The 19,185-nt window shown below is 51.1% G+C and overlaps 5 non-coding genes and 1 pseudogene across 6 annotated transcripts; 3 read left to right on the top strand and 3 right to left on the bottom strand.

Annotated features, from left to right (window-relative positions):
* Positions 1–11: 11 nt before the first annotated feature.
* LOC144944695 (importin subunit alpha-1-like) lies at positions 12–19,137 on the top strand (annotated as a pseudogene). Its single transcript, XR_013639615.1, has 12 exons — positions 12–100; positions 8,990–9,172; positions 10,190–10,339; positions 11,974–12,129; positions 12,484–12,572; positions 13,898–14,166; positions 14,290–14,384; positions 14,536–14,799; positions 16,182–16,415; positions 16,954–17,136; positions 17,823–17,969; positions 19,039–19,137. The product of XR_013639615.1 is annotated as an importin subunit alpha-1-like (transcript).
* On the top strand, positions 1,713–1,784 carry TRNAA-CGC (transfer RNA alanine (anticodon CGC)). Its single transcript has one exon. It is a non-coding gene; the product is annotated as a tRNA-Ala (tRNA).
* Positions 3,684–3,755, bottom strand: TRNAA-CGC (transfer RNA alanine (anticodon CGC)). Its single transcript has one exon. It is a non-coding gene; the product is annotated as a tRNA-Ala (tRNA).
* Positions 4,205–4,276, bottom strand: TRNAA-UGC (transfer RNA alanine (anticodon UGC)). Its single transcript has one exon. It is a non-coding gene; the product is annotated as a tRNA-Ala (tRNA).
* Positions 5,199–5,270, top strand: TRNAA-CGC (transfer RNA alanine (anticodon CGC)). Its single transcript has one exon. It is a non-coding gene; the product is annotated as a tRNA-Ala (tRNA).
* On the bottom strand, positions 6,241–6,313 carry TRNAR-CCG (transfer RNA arginine (anticodon CCG)). Its single transcript has one exon. It is a non-coding gene; the product is annotated as a tRNA-Arg (tRNA).
* Positions 19,138–19,185: the final 48 nt, after the last annotated feature.

Genomic DNA, 19,185 nt, shown 5'->3' on the forward strand with positions numbered 1-19,185 from the left:
AGCGAGGCGCCATGACTTACGTGATGTCTCTGGGAGAAGAGGGGGCGCCAGTGCGCATGCGCGGCTATCAACGGCCTCTTCGACGTCAAGGCGTTGTCAGGTAAGGGAGGATTTACCTCTAGATTCGGAGGATTTGTCTTTAGATTAAGAGGATTTGCCTCCAGATTCGGAGGATTTGCCTCTAGATTCGGAGGATTTGCCTCCAGATTCGGAGGATTTCCCTCTCGATTCGGAGGATTTACCTCTAGATTCGGAGGATTTGCCTCCAGATTCAGAGGATTTACCTCTAGATTCCAAGGATTTGTCTTCAGATTCAGAGGATTTAACTCTAGATTCAGAGGATTTAATTCTAGATTCGGAAGATTTGTCTCCAGATTCAGATGATTTAACTCTAGATTCAGAGGATTTAATTCTAGATTCAGAGGATTTGTCTTGAGATTCAGAGGATTTCCCTCTACATTTTTTTAAATAAACTTCCAGATCCAGATTTTTAGAACGCTTTGGAAAATAATGGGGCTATTGCCCGAAACGTCGCGCGATTATATATATGTGTTAAAAAATCAAATTAGTGTATTGAGTTTTTGTTGGTCGTTGGTGCTTAAGCTCAACTGCCAATCGCAGTTTAACTGAACGATACGTCGAGGTTTTAAACGTGTTTATTTCCAGGTATAAATTAACTTTATTTGTCACATTTATCCTGAGCCCAACACTTGCAGGCCTTCTTTCTTACGTTCATACATTACCCGTGTAATAATTAGCATAGTTCATGCCCATTGGAGCTTACAATCCCTGTAAAGCCCCGTACAATAAGTTCGTGAAACAGCTGGAGATGCACACAAGTGGAAAACAGCAATGTTCCGGTAAACATTGAACGTAGACCCAACGTTGCAACGTCATTATTTATTTATTTTATTTTTTCTCCCTACGTGACTTTACCGAAAAAAACCTAAGAGAATGATGTCAAAAGCCTGAAGGGGGCAATGCCTATGAGGGTGTAGGGTAGGGGGGGCGAGAGGGGGTAGGGCGAGAGGGGGGGTAGGGCGAGAGGGGGGGAGAGCGAGAGGGCGGTCGAGAGAGGGGTAGGGCGAGAGAGGGGTAGGGCGAGAGAGGGGGGGCGAGAGGGGGGGGGCGAAAGGGGGGGGCGGGAGGGGGAGGCGAGAGGGGGGTGGGGTGAGAGGGGGGGGGCGAGAGAGGGGGGGGGCGAGAGGGGGGGGTAGGGCGAGAGGGGGGGGGCGAGAGGGGGGAGGGCGAGAGGGGGGGAGGCGAGAGGGGGGGAGGGCGAGAGGGGGGGGGCGAGAGAGGGGTAGGGCGAGAGAGGGGGGGGGGCGAGAGGGGGGGGGGCGAAAGGGGGGGGGCGAGAGGGGGAGGCGAGAGGGGGGTGGGGTGAGAGGGGGGGGCGAGAGAGGGGGGGGCGAGAGGGGGGGGCGAAAGGGTGTGGGGGCGAGAGGGGGTGGCGAGAGGGGGTAGGGCGAGAGAGGGGGGGGCGAGAGGGGGGGGCGAAAGGGGGGGGGGCGAGAGGGGGGGGCGAGAGGGGGGTGGGGTGAGAGGGGGGGGGCGAGAGAGGGGGGGCAAGAATGGGGGGGGTGAGAAGGGGGGGGCGAGAAGGGGGGGGGGCGAGAGAGGGGGGGGGGCGAGAGAGGGGGGGGGCAATCTCGTGTGTTGATTGCAGACTGACGACCATTAGCCCTGCAGAGGGCGCGTCGCCCGTGGCAGGGGATGTAGCTCAGTGGTAGAGCGCACGCTTCGCATGTGTGAGGCCCCGGGTTCAATCCCCGGCATCTCCACGCTTGACCGATTTTTTTTCATTCCAAAACTTTTTTTTTTCATCTTATTGGTTCTTTCGGTAAAGTCACGTAGAATGGAAATAATAAAATACTAAAAATAAAACATAAAATAATTCTCACGACGTTTCGGCCACAACGCAAGCAGCCGTCCTCAGGTGAAGACCAGGTCTGTCGTGGAGACAGCGTTGTGGCCGAAACGTCGTGAGAATTATTTTATTATGTTTTATTATTATTTTATTATTTCCATTCTACGTGACTTTACCGAAAGAACTAAGAAGATGAATCCCTGCAGTCACGAAAGCTTTAAATAAAAAAAAAAATTCATTCAACATGCCTTAGTTTCAAGAAAGGTACTTAACAGTACAATGATATTATACCAGTATAATAACAGCATAATGATAATTTAGTATAATGGTAGCGTTGTTCAGGTTATAAGTGCTGGCAAGCACAACAACACACGCGTCTACATGTGCATGAACGCTTCAAACAATTAACTCAATTGGGACGAGACGCAGAAAATCATCGCCCTCACCACGCTACTGGTCAATCGAATGCGCCAGGGTGCTCTTGCAAATGAGACGCTATCCTGGACTCTAGAGTTCTCACGTGGTTACACGAAAAACACTTAATATACGCATGTGTGTTGTGCTGTGTTGAAGGAATGCTCGTGTGTGCAGCTCGGGTGGGGCTGGGGAGGGGCTGGTCACCGCGTGCTGGCCTTAATAAACTCAACGTTTAACCTACTCACGCAGGCTTGTGCCCGCCCTCACAGTCGGGCATATTTGCGGAATACACCACGCCGCCGTTGACCCTGGCCATTGACCGAGCAACCCAACGTTCCTACCAGCTCCCTCCGCAGGAAAGTGTTTTTGGAATTCTACCTTTGTTGGAAAAATGAATTAAATAAAAGCTTCCGACATGGAGATGCCGGGGATTGAACCCGGGGCCTCACAAATGCAAAGTGTCCGCTACACCACTTTGCTGCGTGCGCTCTACCACTGAGCTACATCCCCACCACACTGGCTCCGTCTGAACCCAGTAACGTGACCTCGTTGTGTAAGGGGGCTATCGGGGTCATGTCCTGAGTTGATCTGTTCCTTTTCCCGGTTGTTAGATCGCGACACTTGGAAGCAAGCATTACCTGGGCTACTTGCGTGGACCATGAAAGTGACATCTCGTCCACATTATGGGTCATTACAAAGAACACACAGCTAGATGAATGTGGCCCAGTGGCCTAATGGATAAGGCTGGGGATTGTGGGTTCGAGTCCTATCTGGGTCTTTAGTGTTTTGATAAAAATTCAACGATCATCTTTCTTCTTCAAATCGTAATTTGATTTCCCATTCAATTACCTTGGCATAACTTTCCTCTACTCTTTTCAAGAAAATTTCCCAAGTATGGTGATATTATTCCATTCGTTCCACTCGATGAGGACTCCAGACTGATTTTCGTCTCACTCACTCCGTTCGACCACCACTCGGCAGGTCACAACACTTTTCTCTCGGCTTCTTCCACGCACTGCTCGAATTTGGAAGTCCATCGTACGGTATCAAATCTAATTATCTTGTTAATTTCCATAAATATTTAGATTTTACACCTGATGATTGCTTGTGTCGCAGTCGAAACGTCGTTAGAATTTTATTGTTTTATATTTTTATTATTTTATTATTTGCATTCTACGTGACTTTACTGAAAGAACCAATAATATGAATTCCATAAATATGTTCCTCTTATCGACTACAACTTTGATTGTAGTGCTGTTCAATGCTGACCGTATGACATTGTTGGTCTTCTGGATCTGTGCTCAGCAACCAAAACGAATGAACACAAGCAGGCGTTTTTGTCCAGGCCACGCATATTCTTTCGAGTAAAATTGGCCACTGGCAAAATGCCACCACGTGGAGATGCCGGGGATTGAACCCGGGGCCTCACACATGCGAAGCGTGCGCTCTACCACTGAGCTACATCCCCGTTCCTGTTCTACCTGGGCGCAGTTCCACCTAGGTACGGGGTGAAACTTCGTCATCAGCTTCTTCCTCTCCCTTGTCACCCCACTCACTCTCCTGTTGGCCCTGGGCCCTGGACCCACCGAGTCTTTGAAACAAAAATAAATAACAAGAATACATGTGGATGGATCCTATAATGCTTTCCCAATTTATTTATTCTTGGAAATATTTTATTCCGAAATAAAAGTTTTTTGGATACTTTTAAGCACTTGTTTTCATCTCCAAATGTTTAAGGAAACCATTTCATCACTGTGTGCATCGCTAGTTATACATAATAGCAAGTTCCTGAAATCAACACAAATTCATCCTAAAGTATCGTTCATTTATGGTAATATTTACGAGAGTTCATGTGCACCCCGATTACAGGGACATGAACCTTTGTTGGAAACATAAATTAAATAAAAGCTTCCAACATGGAGATGCCGGGGAATGAACCCAGGGCCTCACACATGCAAAGCGTGCGCGCTACCACTGAGCTACATCCCCACCACACGGGCTCCGTCTGAACCCAGTAACGTGACCTCGTTGTGTAAGGGGGCTATCGGGGTCAGTTGAAGAATCTACTCGGAAGTCTCGCAGATCTGTTCCTTGTCCCGGTTGTTAGATAGCGGCACTTGGAAGCAAGCATTACCTGGGTTACTTCCGAGGACCATGAAAGTGACATCTCATCCACATTACGGGTCATTACAAAGAACAAACGGGTAGATGAATGTGGCCCAGTGGCCTACTGGATAAGGTACCAGCTTATGGAGCTGTGGATTGTGGGTTCGAGTCTCATCTGCATCTTTAGTGTTTTGGTAAAAATTCAACGATCATTTTTCTCCTTCAAATCACAATTTGATTTCCTATTCAATTACCTTGGCATAATTTTCCTCTACTCTCATATATATTCTTATACTTTTCCACGTGATGATAAGCCACTGTAGTTGAGCTATAACTTGTGGCCAGGTCGCTTCTATTTCAAGAGCTATTTCGCTCAGTGGCCCTGACCTGGTAAAATAAAAATTAACCCGTAAAAACAAAGTTTTTCACTATAAATCCTTTATATACGTGGCATCGGTTTGATTTTATTATTCATTTGTTTTTCTTGAGTAAGAGTTTCATTTTTATCACATTGGTATTTAAAATTAAATATGAAAAAAAAAATCCTAAAAAGTGTAAAATTTTGGAAAAAAAATTGACGAAAATAAATTGTCACGCACAACGAGTCTCTGTGCAAAATGTCAGCTCGATTGGATCACGGGAAGTGGGTTAAAAAACGACCGAAAGATTTGCACGGTCGTAAGCGCGCAAGCAAGTGACTTTACCGAAAAAACCTAACTAAATATTAATATAAAGGATTTTAAAAAATGTTTAAAGGTCAAAACGACGAGGTCACCTTACTGGGTTCAGGCTGAGTCAGCGTGGTGGGGATGTAGCTCAGTGGTAGAGCGCACGCTTCGCATGTGTGAGGCCCCGGGTTCAATCCCCGGCATCTCCACGTGGGATTATTTTTTGAATGTTTATTTGAAACTTCAAAACGAAAGTTGAATGCGGAAACTGAATGAGCTCTGACTTGATTTGAAGCTTTCGTGACGGTAAAGTCACGTAGAAATAAAGTCACGTAGAAATAAAGCAATGTAATATTATTTTAATGTATTATTCATTTTCTTTCTACGTCACTTTACCGAAAGGGCGAGGGAGGGGAGAGGCGGCACATTGATTCTCGTTAACGTGAGCCAATAAGAACGAAACTTTTAGGATAAATGTGTGTTTGCTCTTTCTCCAGTAACATACAATGCACTCTGTTGGGGGCCTCTCTCACCGTGGTCGAACATTGACTCGCGACTCGTTTGTAAATTCATAACACGTCGCCCTCTGCTGCTCGTTGTAGGAAACTCCGAATGAAACTCAAAACAAATCAGAGTCGGGAATCTTGATATATTTATACCGGAGGAATCCGATGAGCTATCAGTCCATTTTTCACCGATGTCCACCAGGGGTGGGCCAGAATGACTCCACTGCCCGCACCCACGGCTAGACAAAAGGACGCGAGTTTCCAGCAAGGCATCGTTCGGAGGATCCTCTCGTCCATCGCGCGCGCTTGGCAGTCTCAGACAATCGATTGCATTCGGAGTGCCCGTGCACGAACATCTCCACTTTTTTTTCGATTAAAACTTTCGTGACTGCAGGGATTCATCTTCTTGGTTCTTTCGGTAAAGTCACGTAAAAGGGAAAAAAAAAGAAAAAAAAACCAATAAAATAATGATCACGACGTTTCGGCCACAACGCAAGCAGCCGTCCTCAGGTGAAGAATGAAACACCACCAAGCTTAGAGCGTGGTGTTTCATTCTTACTTTCATAAACATCTATATATTAATATGAACGTATAAAGTTGTGGTTTATATTCATCGTGGACTTATGTTTAATATGAAGTTAAACTGGATACGGAATAAAAAAATAAAAAATCACGACCCAGATGGGACTCGAACCCACAATCCCCAGCTCCGGAGGCTGGTGCCTTATCCATTAGGCCACTGGGCCTGGCATTGCCAAGGTGTCTCATTTGGGTCATCATCACCACCAGCCATGGTCAATCCACTGCTGAATGAAAATGTTCCCGTGCCATCGTCATAGCGTCCACGGTTGCGAGATGTTAACTCCCTCGCCTGGTATGCAGGAGGCCGTGGGTTCGATCCCGACCCTGACGCCTGTTTGTTTTGGAGTGTGCGTGTCTCTTTTTCCGTGTTCGCGTAGATTTTTCTCCCGGATCCTCCGGTGCTTTCCCTCCACATTTAGAATCGACGCGCGTTTAGAGTGTTTGGGTTGCTGCCTGAAATGTTCACGTGATGATAAACCACTTCCATTTGTGGCCGGGTAGCTTCCGTGAAAGAGCTTCATAGCTCAGTGAGCCTTACCTGGTAAAATAAAAAACAAATGTTTTTCGTGGTCATCTCAAAATGTCAATGCGATGTCACAATCTACGTGGCACGTCAATGTCGTGGGTGCTCCCTCCCTTGGCTGGCACTCCGCTGTTAGTCTCGCGAGCTGCGTCTCTCATTGGCCGAACGCGTCCTGCTTGTCCACGCACCGCTTGACTTCTCTGAGCAGTCAATGTGATGATGTCTCTAAACCAGTGGTGCGTGTTCTTTCATCATCCACGTGTTCTTCTTCCTGTCTCTCTCTCTCTCTCAGTGTCATCACCACTATCCACCGCTGGATGAATATCAGCGCGACGATGATGTCTCTACCCTGCGCGTGCGTGTTCTCTCATCATCCACGTGTTCCTCCTCCACCCCCTCATGTGCCGTGCCGGCCTTCATTGATGCTGCTCGCTGCTAACAGCACATGCCCCAACAGTCTGTTAAAGGCTACACAGTGGTGGGGGGGGAGGTATTTGTCTTTGAGTGTGATAGACAGCGCTGATTTGAAATTATGGACGTGCTGCGTGGGTACGTGTGTGTGTGTGCACGTGTGTGTGTATGCGTGGGTGTTCGCTAACAGCACTTGCCCCGACAGTCTATTGAGGCTATATGGGGGATCTTTGTTCCAACTTGAGCGGTTGTGCAGCTGCGCTATGAACCCGGGCGAAACGAGTTCGATTCCCGCTCACGGCTACCAACACCGGTGACGATTATCTGAACCAATCCTGGACCTCCCCTAGGTCGACTCAGCCTCAAATGAGTACCTGGTGCGATGTGTAAACATCGCCACTGGGGAGACAAAGGTGGCCGGGCGTGGTGTTGGCCACCTACCCCCTTGTGTGTCGTGCCGGCCTTTATAGGTGCTCGCTAACAGCACTTGCCCCAACAGTCTGTTAACGTCTTCTTGGTTCTTTCGGTAAAGTCACGTAGAAGGGAAATAACAAAATAATAACAATAAAACATGATAAAATAATTCTCACGACGTTTTGGCCACAACGCAAGCAGCCGTCCTCAGGTGAAGAACAGGTCTGTCGGAAAGACAGCGTCTCATTTTATTATGTTTTATTTTTATTATTTTATTATTTCCCTTCTACGTGACTTTACCGAAAGAACAAAGAAGATGAATCCCTGCAGTCACGAAAGCTTTAAATCGAAAGTCTGTTAACGCTATAGGGCGATCTTTGTCTTTGTTCCAATTAGCCTCAAAGTGCACCGAGCCTGGCACAATGGGTCTGCGGTGACGTCACCGCCAAGTAGTGGTGAGTGTCGGCTGTTGACGCGTTAATCAACGTACAGGGAGGTGGCCGATTCAAGCTCTCTCTGGCAACGTGAGACCTGATAATTGTTTTTTTACCCTTCTATCTGGCAACAAAACTGACACCACAATACCTGCAGCCGTAATGCAAAAAAAAACATAACTCTGATAATATATGCACTGTCCTTGAAGTTGATTGGTCCACACCCGAGACAGCTTTCCTTAGAGCCTAGTCTCACATGGGTTGGACCAGATGACGCCAAAATGCAAACAGGACTCCTTGTAAAAAAAGGTGTCAGTTTTGTTGCCAGATAGAAGGGTAAAAAAACAATTATCATATTTTTTTTACTGGCAAATGAGGTTCCAATGGTGTAAACGCGGCACCTGTTTTGCAATCATCAGGCGCGTGCAGCGCCTCGCAACTTATTTCGCATATCAACGGAGAGCAAGACAATTGGTGATGGTGGTGCATTCCATGAGCCTGGATCAGATCAGATATTTCGGCTACCAGCTGCACGAGGCGGCAACAGCACATCCGATTAGCACGGTTGGCTATGTACGGCGCGAAAGAAGTTCTACATACATAGTATCAGCGATTGCAATGCTTTGCCGTGGCTATTAGTAGTGAATTATGCGATTCCCGTGTGAAATTAGTGGGAGGGGGTTATCAAATACTGAACTCATATTAGCCGTGCAAATGTATTTATGTGTGTGTGTGTGTTGAACTTATTTCGCGCCGTACGTAGCCGACTAATCGGAGGTGCGGAATATCCATCGCGACCACTCACGACGCAAGATGCGGCCCGCTCATCTTTGGGATGCTCGCAATTTCTGCTCCGGTCCGTGTACTAATCAACAATAATCAAGACCGACCGCGAGACGCTGGAGTCTGATGACCCACGTGCGCTGATTAATTTTCGAACCACGTTCCCCCACCCCCACCTCGACCTCCCCCCGCCCCCACCTCCACCCCCCTCCACCCCCCTCCACCCCCCTCCACCCCCACCCCCACCCCCCTCCACCCCCACCCCTCTTTCCAAGTTCCATCAAAATTGCGGCCAAGTGTGAAAAACCAGAATCTCCGACTCTCCGATCGGTACACCGAGCCGAGGTGTCGGCCAATCGGGGGCGAGCAGTGGGGTATTTAAATCCCACGTGGCGGGGTGCGGGGGAGCACGTGGCATATTGCTGGTTCAACTCACGTAGGCGTAACCCCCGTGCCCGGTAAGCCAATAGCCCCTTGTCAAAGTGTACCTAGCCTGGCACAAGGAGGGGGGAGAGAGAGTGCTGTGTGTGTTGGTCGTGTGTAAGTAAGCCGTTCACGATTTTGCGAGTACTTTCCACTGAACGAGGGCATGTACAGCCCTGTTGTCAATCCACTGCTGGATGTGTGCCTCCCTCCACACGTTGCGATGCATGCTTTTGTGTGGGTCGTGTTGGTGGTGGTGGCGGCATGAGCATACGTCTCGCTGGTCTGTGCTTGGTTGTAGAAGTTTGGAAGGGAAGCCGTAGACGGTCAAGAACAGTACAGTACAACACTGGCTTTTGCAGCACAGCACCGTAGCCGCTTGTACCATGCGTGGTGCATGGCGGTCACGCGTCTGCAATGCACCGTCCATGTACAACACCTGATTTTGGCTTTTGAGGATCGAACGGTTCGGGTCCGTTCATTCCGAGCAATTCCGTTCGAGGCGAAACGCGGCCAGGGTAACTCTGGTTGTGCGTTGTTTCGCGCCAAGTAATCGTTGAGAGAATTTTCGATGTTTAAGCTCGTGTAATGTGAAGCGTTGCGTGGGGGGGGGGTTTTGTTGCAAGTTCCTAAACGTTGTGTAATGGGCGGTGGCGACTCCTCCAACCGCTAGTGGCCGCTATATTTGGAATGTTGCAAGAAAAGACGGTGCGGGTCGAATCGTAACAATTGCATCGCGTGGTGGTCGTGAAATTATTGTTACACCTGTCGAACATGATGTTAACTTTGTGTATGTAAAAAAAAAAGTGTGAAATCCAATTTTGTATTCGTATCCCCATTGTGGGAACTTTCTTAGCGTTTGGCGAAACGGGCCGCGCGGAAGTGGGTATTGCAGAGCTACGTCTGAGACGCGCCCACCCCTCACCCCTCGCCCCTTCCCGTCCCTTGGGTGGCGCTGTTTCAATTGTTGGCGTGGTCACACTGCGGGCGGGAGGTGAGGAGTTTGCGTTTTTTGAGCTCTTTCCCCCCCCCCCCCCCCCCCCCAATTGCAGACGGACCCGACTGCTTGCTACTCTAGCAGGTTGAAGCGACTTGTGACTACTCAAAAACAAACCCAGCTCGCCACCGCCACCACCATGCCCCGAGAAAAGGTCGCCGACACGCGCATCCATCGGTTCAAGTACAAGGGGAAGGACATGAACGTGAGTTTCCTGTCCTGGTCTCCGCTCGCCTTCGTGGCTCCAAAGTTAGGAGGAGGTGGTGGAAGTCTGCCTTGGTGAGGGTGGGGGGGTGTAGCTGCAGGCAGGACCTGCTCGAAGGCTTCGATTTAAAGCTTTCGTGACTGCAGGGATTCATCTTCTTGGTTCTTTCGGTAAAGTCACGTGACTTTACCGAAAGGCCCAAGCATTTCTTCTTTGTTCGGCCTTCTGTGATTCACTCTCTCGACAGCTGCTACTGCCCCATGTCACTACAGCCGCAATCGCTCGCTAAAGCTGATACCAAAAAAAGAAACTCTCTCCGATCAACCGTAGGGACTGCAATAACGCCTCTTCCCCTGCAAGACTGTCCCGTTTGAGAATGCGATTTGTGCGAAAAACACCCTTTGAAGGTGTTGCTTATTTTTGCAATTAAAACATCTCGGTTTATCTCCCGGTGTTAATTTCTCGCCTTCATGGGGGGGGGGGGGGAAGAAAGATTGATTTGACACTGCCGCTTTTGCTTACACACTGCCTATCATTGCTATACAAGTATATACATTCAAGAACATATTTTTGTCATACAAACAAAAAAACCATGGTCAAATTATTTTTTCATCGGCCGTTGGCAGTGCCCACTGTTTGGAAATCCGGCCCTGGCTGTGGATGATGGCGTTGCTAAAACTAATTTGGCGTGGTGAATTTTGCCAGGTGAAGCCCACTGAGCTGTATTTTCCTTTCCACAGGCGACCCAGCAACAACCCATGATGGCTCCATCGAAGTTGTTTTATCATCACACGTGGACATTGTATAGGCACTGCCAAATAATCTAAGCGCATGGTTTGGATTCTTGCGCTCGTTAACCCGATACGAACAAAACTCCCTCCCCCCCCCACCCCCCCCCTCACCTTTGTCCCCGTTCGCGCACCTCAATTGTTGTTGGCGTTGCCGCTACGATAGCCGAGCGGCTGACCAAAATAATGGAAAAACAAACCCCACACGATCGGTCACGAGTAGCGCAGGTAGCTACTACACGTGTAGTAGCTACGAGCCGCGCATTTTCAAGGGCCCCGCGCTAAGTGCTTTAAAGCCATCAATTCCGATTCGGTGATTCTGCACTCGCTCTATTACTATAGTACTATACCGCCTTCAACTTTTATGAACGACTGTTTAAGGTTAGCGATTTGTCTTATCTGGCTGTGTGACAAATGAGAACATACAATTACTTTACTATGCAAGTTAAACGTGTGGTTTATATTTATTTAGTCTTATTTATTTGGGGGCCCTTTCTAACAGATGCCACAGGCCCCGCACTATCTTAATCCGTCGCTGCACACACGATGTTAACTGGTGCTGGGGAAAGTCGTCTGATGCGGTGTGCGCTGCTCTGGATGGGGAGGTGATGAGCGAGGCTTGGCCACTTGTTGTTTTTAACGCTTACCAGAGTTTTGATCCTCAACTTTTGAGAAACCGAACTCTGCATGGCGAGATACCCCCGGTACTTCCCTAGAGACGGACCCAAAAAAAACCACGCCGTGTAAATACGGTCATCGCGTCTCGAGCCGCGCTTTCTTCTCGTGCAATGGTTTGTCTTCCTTGTCCGGGTTTTGTCTCCATGCACTTCGCCTCCCCCCGGTCAGGAGCTGAGGCGGCAGCGGATGGAGGTGACCGTGGAGCTTCGCAAGAACAAGAAGGAGGAGGGCCACATGAAGCGTCGCAACCTGGGCTCCTCGCTCACGGAGGCGCCCGGCGACCACCTGGACGACCGCGACTCGCCCGTCTTGGACACCAGATGTGTACGGGTGGCTTTGGAGTGTGTGTGTCCGCGCGCGTGTGAGCGCTAAGCGAGGGGGGGGGGGGGGGTCTGCTTGTGATCTGGTTGGGGGTTATTGTTGGGGTTAATCATCTGGTGGGATAGGGGGGTGGAGGAGTAAAATCGCATACGTGTGCGCGTTGAACTTCTTTCGTATGGTACCTAGCCAACCCGTGCTAATTGGCGGTACGTACAGGTGCGTGCGTTTGCAAAAAAAACGAAGCCCACTTGCGGTGGTGTACCCTGGTCAACTTGCAAAAAAACACAAAGCTCTAACAAGCCTAACCGTGAATCGTCAACTTTTTTTTTTAATTTGTTGCGTGGCTCGCAAGAAAAGCTCCCCAACGTCATGACCGTCACCGACATCATATGCGGAGTGAAGAGCGGCAACTCTGAGCAACTCCTGTATGCGACGCAGGCGGCGCGGTGAGGAAGGGAGCGGGGGGGTGGCGGTGGTGGACACGCGGGTGACGACTCTGCCAGGGGTGGTGGATGGCAGCGGTGAGGGGGGAGGTTTTCGGTCGGCGTAGCGGAGGAGCCGGGTTCGAATCTGGGTGCTGGTTCCCTGTTATTTGTGGCGCTGCTCTCCGAGTAGTGCTGTGTTTATGCTACCGTGGGTGGGTCTGCAGGTCCGCGTGTGGTGGGGCAAAGGTGCCAGTTGAGTGCCTCCCCGAGTGTTAACTCGTAGCTCGCTTGGATGCTGTCTTACCAGGACTTGTCCCAAGAATGTTTAGGCTATAATGGGGTGGCGGGGGCTTTGTAACCCCCGTTTTTGAGGTTGTCTACCCAGTGTGGAAGCATGGTCCTAGTGCAGTGTTCACGAATTTTTAGCAGCCGGGGTAGGGGGAGGGGGGCATCCTTTCGCTGATGAGACCTCGTCCGTGTGAGGTGCAGACACACATTTGAAACCATTGGGGGGAGGCGGGGGGGGGTTTGACAGCACGATGAGGGTCTGCTTCACATTTTGTCTTGTCGGGGGGGGGGGGGGGGGTGGGGCAGGGTGGGGGTGTGCACGGCAGCTAGCAGGCCCATCGGTTAAGAACACTTTTTTAGTTCGTGGGTCTGCAATAACAAAGGGTAATTTTTTTGTTCGAATTCGGTGACAAACTCTATTTTCAAGAGCCGCAATGCGCCATGGTGAACACGTGACGGTGGTCCTTGATAAAATACCATCACGGAGCAGTCCTTTAAAGAGCCACGCGTGGCTCCAGAACCGCAGCTTGCCGACCCCTGTCCTAGTTGGAGGCCCGGCTAAGTGCCAGCAGTCTCGTGGGCCTGCGGTCCTTTTTTAAAGATTACAATAATATAATCCAATCTTTTATACATACCGTGCAACGTAGGCGTTCGACTCTACATCATTCGTCGGCCAGCAATTGTGTAAAATCATCCATTCGTGGCTTGTGCTCTCTCCCTGGTGAAGTCTGCAAGGATCGTGGGGTGGCACTGCTCTTGACCTCTTGACCTCGTCTCAAGTCCAGGCTCGACCTGCTGCTGTGCCCCACTGCTTTTGCACGGTCTTATGTTAGGCTTGAGATGAACAGCTATAGATGGTGTCTCATCTCGTCACTTTTTTAAATGTCCCAATGTGGTGGCGAGTTCAGTGGTAAATTTGTGCTCGAGGTCCCTCGTGTGTAAAGCTGAAAAAAAAAATTGAGGACGCTTTGACATTTCACATCACACTTAATTTAGTTTGTTTTGAGCTTGTCGTGTTGGTTAACGCGCACTCCCCCCCCCCCCCCCCCCCCTTGCAGGAAAATGCTATCCCGTGACAAGCACCCACCCTTGAACGACATAATCGCGGCAGGGCTGGTGCCGGATTTCGTGGCGTGCCTGGACCGCGAGGACTGCCCGCCGCTGCAGTTCGAGGCGGCGTGGGCCCTCACCAACATCGCCTCTGGCACCGGCGAGCAGACGGCCATCGTGGTGGCGGCCGGGGCCGTCCCGGCGCTTGTGCGTCTCGTCACCTCGCCGCACGCGCACATCAGCGAGCAGGCCGTCTGGGCGCTGGGCAACATCGCCGGTGCGTGGTTGGTGCCGGGATGGGGTGGTGGTGCAGGTGTGGTGGCAGAGTTGTCCCCACTGCTAGGCTGAAGGAGCGTTCTCTCTCTCGCTCTGTCGCGCTCTCTCCTGGGTGCTGCTGCAGGTGATGGGGCGGAGCACCGCGACCTCGTGGTCAACAGCGGCGCCGTGGGTCCGTTGGTCGCCCTGCTCGAGAACCGCGACATCAACGAATTCCACGTGCGTGGCCCTTCCCCGCTCGGCCCTATCGTCTTCTCTCCATCGAACGAACAAAATCTGCATAATAAAACTGGGATAACGGATGTATTGTAAAAATGTTTCCAAAGCAACCCACGTCGTCTTTGAGCCATTCTATGCCTTCCCACCCCAGGTGGGCCTGCTCCGCAACCTGACGTGGACTCTGTCGAACCTGTGTCGGAACAAGAACCCGGCGCCGAGCGTAGCGACGGTGCTGATGCTGCTGCCCGCAATGGCGCGGCTGCTGCACCACGCCGACCACGAGGTCCAGGCGGACGCTGCCTGGGCCCTCTCCTACCTCACCGACGGCACCAACGAGCGCATCCACTTGGTGCAAACGCAAGGGGTCACGCCGCGCCTCGTCCAACTGCTGGGCTGCGACATGCCGACCGTCGTGGTGAGTGGTGGTGGTGGTGGTGACGCTGTTGGTCTCGGTTGGGAGGCAGTCGCCCTCGCAACGGAGGGCGGCGGAGCGACACTCGCGACGAGGCGCTGGGCGGATAAAACTCGGCGAGTTGCCACAATAGGGGAGCACGGCTGGTGCATCTGCCAGTCATCTCGGTCGGTTAACCCATGGCACTTGGGTCGGTCCCGTGACCCTCCTGTCAGTAACGAACCTTCAACACTTAACGTGGCCTCCAGTGCATCTGGCTTCATGCACAGGTGCCGTGGTGATGTCACCGCCACTTGGAGGCGAATGGCAGTTGAGCGGTGGTGGTGCAGATGGCCGGTTTGGTGGTGGGGGAACTGGCTGGTGGATGGTGTGAACGGACTGATGTCTGATGTGGTGGTGGACAGCAATTTGCTCTGGCTTTTGACCACATTTTTACAATGACATTTATCGGCGCTCCAGTGCTGCAGCGCAAATGTTTTTGTAAAGCTTAATGTGATGCCCTCCAGAATTGGAATCCGATGAGCTATAGAATGTTTTCACCTGTCCGGTAGGGGTAGCGTCGGCAAGTTGCAACGACAAACGATTCTAAAACTTGATAGGAGTGCAAAGTATAGGAAAGGTAAGCCAGTCACTAATTAAATGGAAGTAAAATCCAGTATGAAAGTACAAATTGTGTGCAAGTGTGGGTTCTCAATTCCTAGGCCCTGGACTGTGGCTCCCTAAGCTGCCCCCTGCATGAACCTGGCAAGGGGGGTGGCTGTTAAACTCCGCCGTGGTGTTTTCAGGTTTTGTTCTCTCTCGCTGTCGATTTTTTCCTGAGACGATGCAAGGTTGAGTGCCCTTCTTCCAGCAGGTGTGCAGGTAACACATCTGCAGGGGTCTCTTCCCCTTGCAACCTACAGCACCTCCGCCCTGCAGGAGTGACGCTGCATTGCGTGGCCGTGAATGACGTTAGATTATGCTCGAACGATGCAACGGTTTTTTTCTAAAAATGTGAAATCTAATTATTTGTATCCATATTGTGGGCACCCTAACGTGTTTTTTTTCGGAACAGGCCGTGCGTAAGTGGGTATTGCAGAGCTGCGTCTGAGATGCACCTCCCCCCCCCCCAAACCCTTCCATTTGGTCGTGCTGCTTAATAATTGCCATGGTCACACTGCAGGGGGAGTTGCCTTATTGCATTTTTAAGACCCGAGCAGACGACCAGACCTGCTGCTGTTACACTCGTAGGTTTGGCGAGCCCTTCAGCTGCCCAAACGATCCAGTCCACCACCACGGGGTAAGGTCTCCAACAACACTCGCATCTATCGGTTCAAGTACAAGGGGGGGAAGGACATGACCGCGAGTTTCCTGTCTGCTGCCGCCCTCTCCCCGACCACCACTAGACCCCATGCCTGCGTGCGATCGGAAACATGGTGACGGGCACGGACGAGCAGACGCAGGTGGTGCTGAAGGCCGGCGTGCTCGACATGTTCCCCATGCTGCTGCGCCACCCGAAGAGCAACATCCAGAAGGAGGCCACGTGGGCCCTGTCCAACGTGGCGGCTGGCCCCATAGACCAGATCGAGCAGATCATCGCCGCCGGACTCGTGCCCCACCTCATTCACGTCCTGGACAAGGTGGGTGCGTGTAGGGGTTTGGGACGGTCAACTTGGTCAGTCTACCTGGGTCTGTCCCGTGACCTGTTGGCGAGCCCTTTGACCCTTCATGTGATGGCCTCGGTACACCTGGCACAGGCACCGTGGTGACGTCGCCATCGCGTAGTGGCGAATGGTGGATATCATTGGCTGTCGTGTAGTGGGGAGCCGCTGGGTATTATAGTGGTTGGCAAGCTGCACTGAACCCGGTACCCCTAGTTAAGATGACTGCTCCACGGCCAACACCAGATGACGATTATCTGAACCGGTCCTGGGCTGCCTCCCCTAAGTCGACTCGGCCTCAAATGAGTACCTGGTGCGGTATGTAAGAACAACGCCATTGGGGAAACACAGGCGGCCAGGCGTGGTGCTGCCCCCCCAATCCCCTGGTGTGCCGTGCCAGCCGTCATAGGTGCACCTATAACAGGACTTGTGGCAGGCTGTATGGGTGGAGGGGGGATCTTTGTCCATTGCCTTTGTGTGAGGGTGGAGTGGCCGTGTCCATCCATTCCCTCCACAGGGCGACTTCAAGTGTCAGCGCGAGGCCATCTGGGCCGTGACGAACTTCACCAACGGCGGCTCCGTGGAGCAGATCGTGTACCTCGTGCAGGAGGGCGTGCTCAAGCCCATCCTGAACCTCTTCTGCTCCAAGGACAGCAGGAACGTGCAGGTGGCGCTCAACGCGCTGGGAAACCTCTTCCTGGTGGGTTTTGCCCGCGTGTCGTCATCGCGGCCACGGCTGCCCCCCCTCCCCTCCCCACCGGAGTGGCCCCGTTTGTCGGTTCGGTCCACTCGCACGCTCCCACCGCTCTACGCCTGATCTCTTCATTCTCATTAAAACCACTGTGCCAACTTTGGTCGTGGTGGCTTTCAGACTCTCTCCTCTTACAGATGGGGTCGGCACATCGCCCGGGGGTTTCAGATGCACTATCGTGGCCGTCTGGAATGCTCTTCCAATATTGGGAAGTGACTGGGAGCTATGTACTTTTAAATCTGGATTGAATTCCTTTCGGGACTTGTGCGGTTTGTCTTTCCCCCCACACCTCCTGATTTTTAGCACGGTTGGCTACATACGAAGCAAGACGTTCAACATACACATTCTCCTATCCTCCATTACATCCAGCTGCACACTCCGATCTGTTATTGCGCATTTTATTTTGGCATGCCGTCTGACGTGCTGCCGAGCTTCAGGTTCGTGAAACAACAACTTGGTGTACAGACTTTAAAAACCTGCTTGCCTGCAAAGCCGTTCAACTAAACTTTCGAGTTGCGAGGTGGATGCTTCTCAATGCGACCACCCAGTGGGTACAATTTGATGACGACGACACGAGTTGACCGCAACAGAGCCGCTTTACAAACCGGGACCCTCGTTCGCTGTGGGGTGCGAAGGCCGCGGAGAAGATCGGCGAGGTGGAGAACATGACGCTCATGGTGGAGGAGGGCGAGGGGCTGGAGAACCTGGAGATGCTCCAGATGCACGAGAACGAGACCATTTACAAGACTGCGCTCGCGCTCCTCGACAAATACTTCAGCACCGTGAGTACCAGAGGTGGGACAAAGTCATTGTTATGCAAGTCCAAGTCGAGTCGCAAGTCATCAAATTCATGACTCGAGTCTGACTCGAGTCCAAGTCACATGACTCGAGTCCACACCTCTGGTGAGTACTCCCCTACCCTCCAGTGTCGCCCTGCTCGGCGCAATCGATAGGAGCGGTTGTGCCAAGGGGGGGGGGGGTGGGGGGCGACAGTACTTTTTGGCACTAGCAGCTGCAAGTCGGTGGGTTGGAGCATAAATCATCTCAAACCTTCGGGACTCAAAACCACAGTAGCACAGATTGCTTTATAAATGGCCCGCGCGAACGAATTATTAATAGTCCACTTCTAGCTATTTTACCAGGTAAAACCCTCCTGAGCTAATAGCATTTTCAGAAGCGACCTAGCCACAAATGATAGCTCGACGAAGTGGCTTCTGTGAATGTGTATAGCAGTAGCAAAATACTCTGTTCAAACCCAGGATTCAGAAATCCACGCGACTATGGAGTGAAACTACTGGACTACAAATATACAGCAGGCATAAAGGTTGATATTGTGTCATCTACATACCAAAGGCTCAGGCCCATTCACAGCAACCGCACCTTTACATCAGCTGCACCTTAACAACTCTTGGAACCTCCCATTTCAACCAGTCTACACAACAAAGGCTCATTCCTAGCAGCGTGGTTCAGCCGCACCGAACCTCGCAATAATAATGTCCTGCCTTGGCTCCTCCCACCCTCAACCAGTATATATACAAGGACTGTTTTCTTGGAATTTCTCTTACTTGAAACAGCAATCGTGCTGTGACTGTTCCACCTGAAGACGGAAGCTTGTGTTGCCTCCGAAACGTCGTGATTTTTTATAATTTTTTTTATTTTACTTTCATTAATTTTAATTTTAAAAAAATTTTACCTACGTGACTTTACCGAAAAAACTCTAATAATATGAATCCTTGCAGTCACAAAAGCTTCAAATCTAGAGTTGCCATTGGAACCCATGGCCCCTCCTGTATGCCAGCAGAGGTCGTTAACATCTTGCTACCGTTGTGCTTTCTTCCCCGTACCCTGGAGGAGGAGGATGGGAAAGAGCTGGTGAGGCCCACGGTGGCTGGGAACGTGTACATGTTCACTCAGCCCAGTGACGAACACGGCCGCGGCCTCGGCTTCTGAGCTGCCAACAGGGAGGAGGGACGGCGGAGATAGCGGGAACTATGCACC

The sequence above is a fragment of the Lampetra fluviatilis genome, chromosome 35 (assembly GCF_964198595.1).
Source record: "Lampetra fluviatilis chromosome 35, kcLamFluv1.1, whole genome shotgun sequence".
NCBI lineage: Eukaryota > Metazoa > Chordata > Hyperoartia > Petromyzontiformes > Petromyzontidae > Lampetra > Lampetra fluviatilis.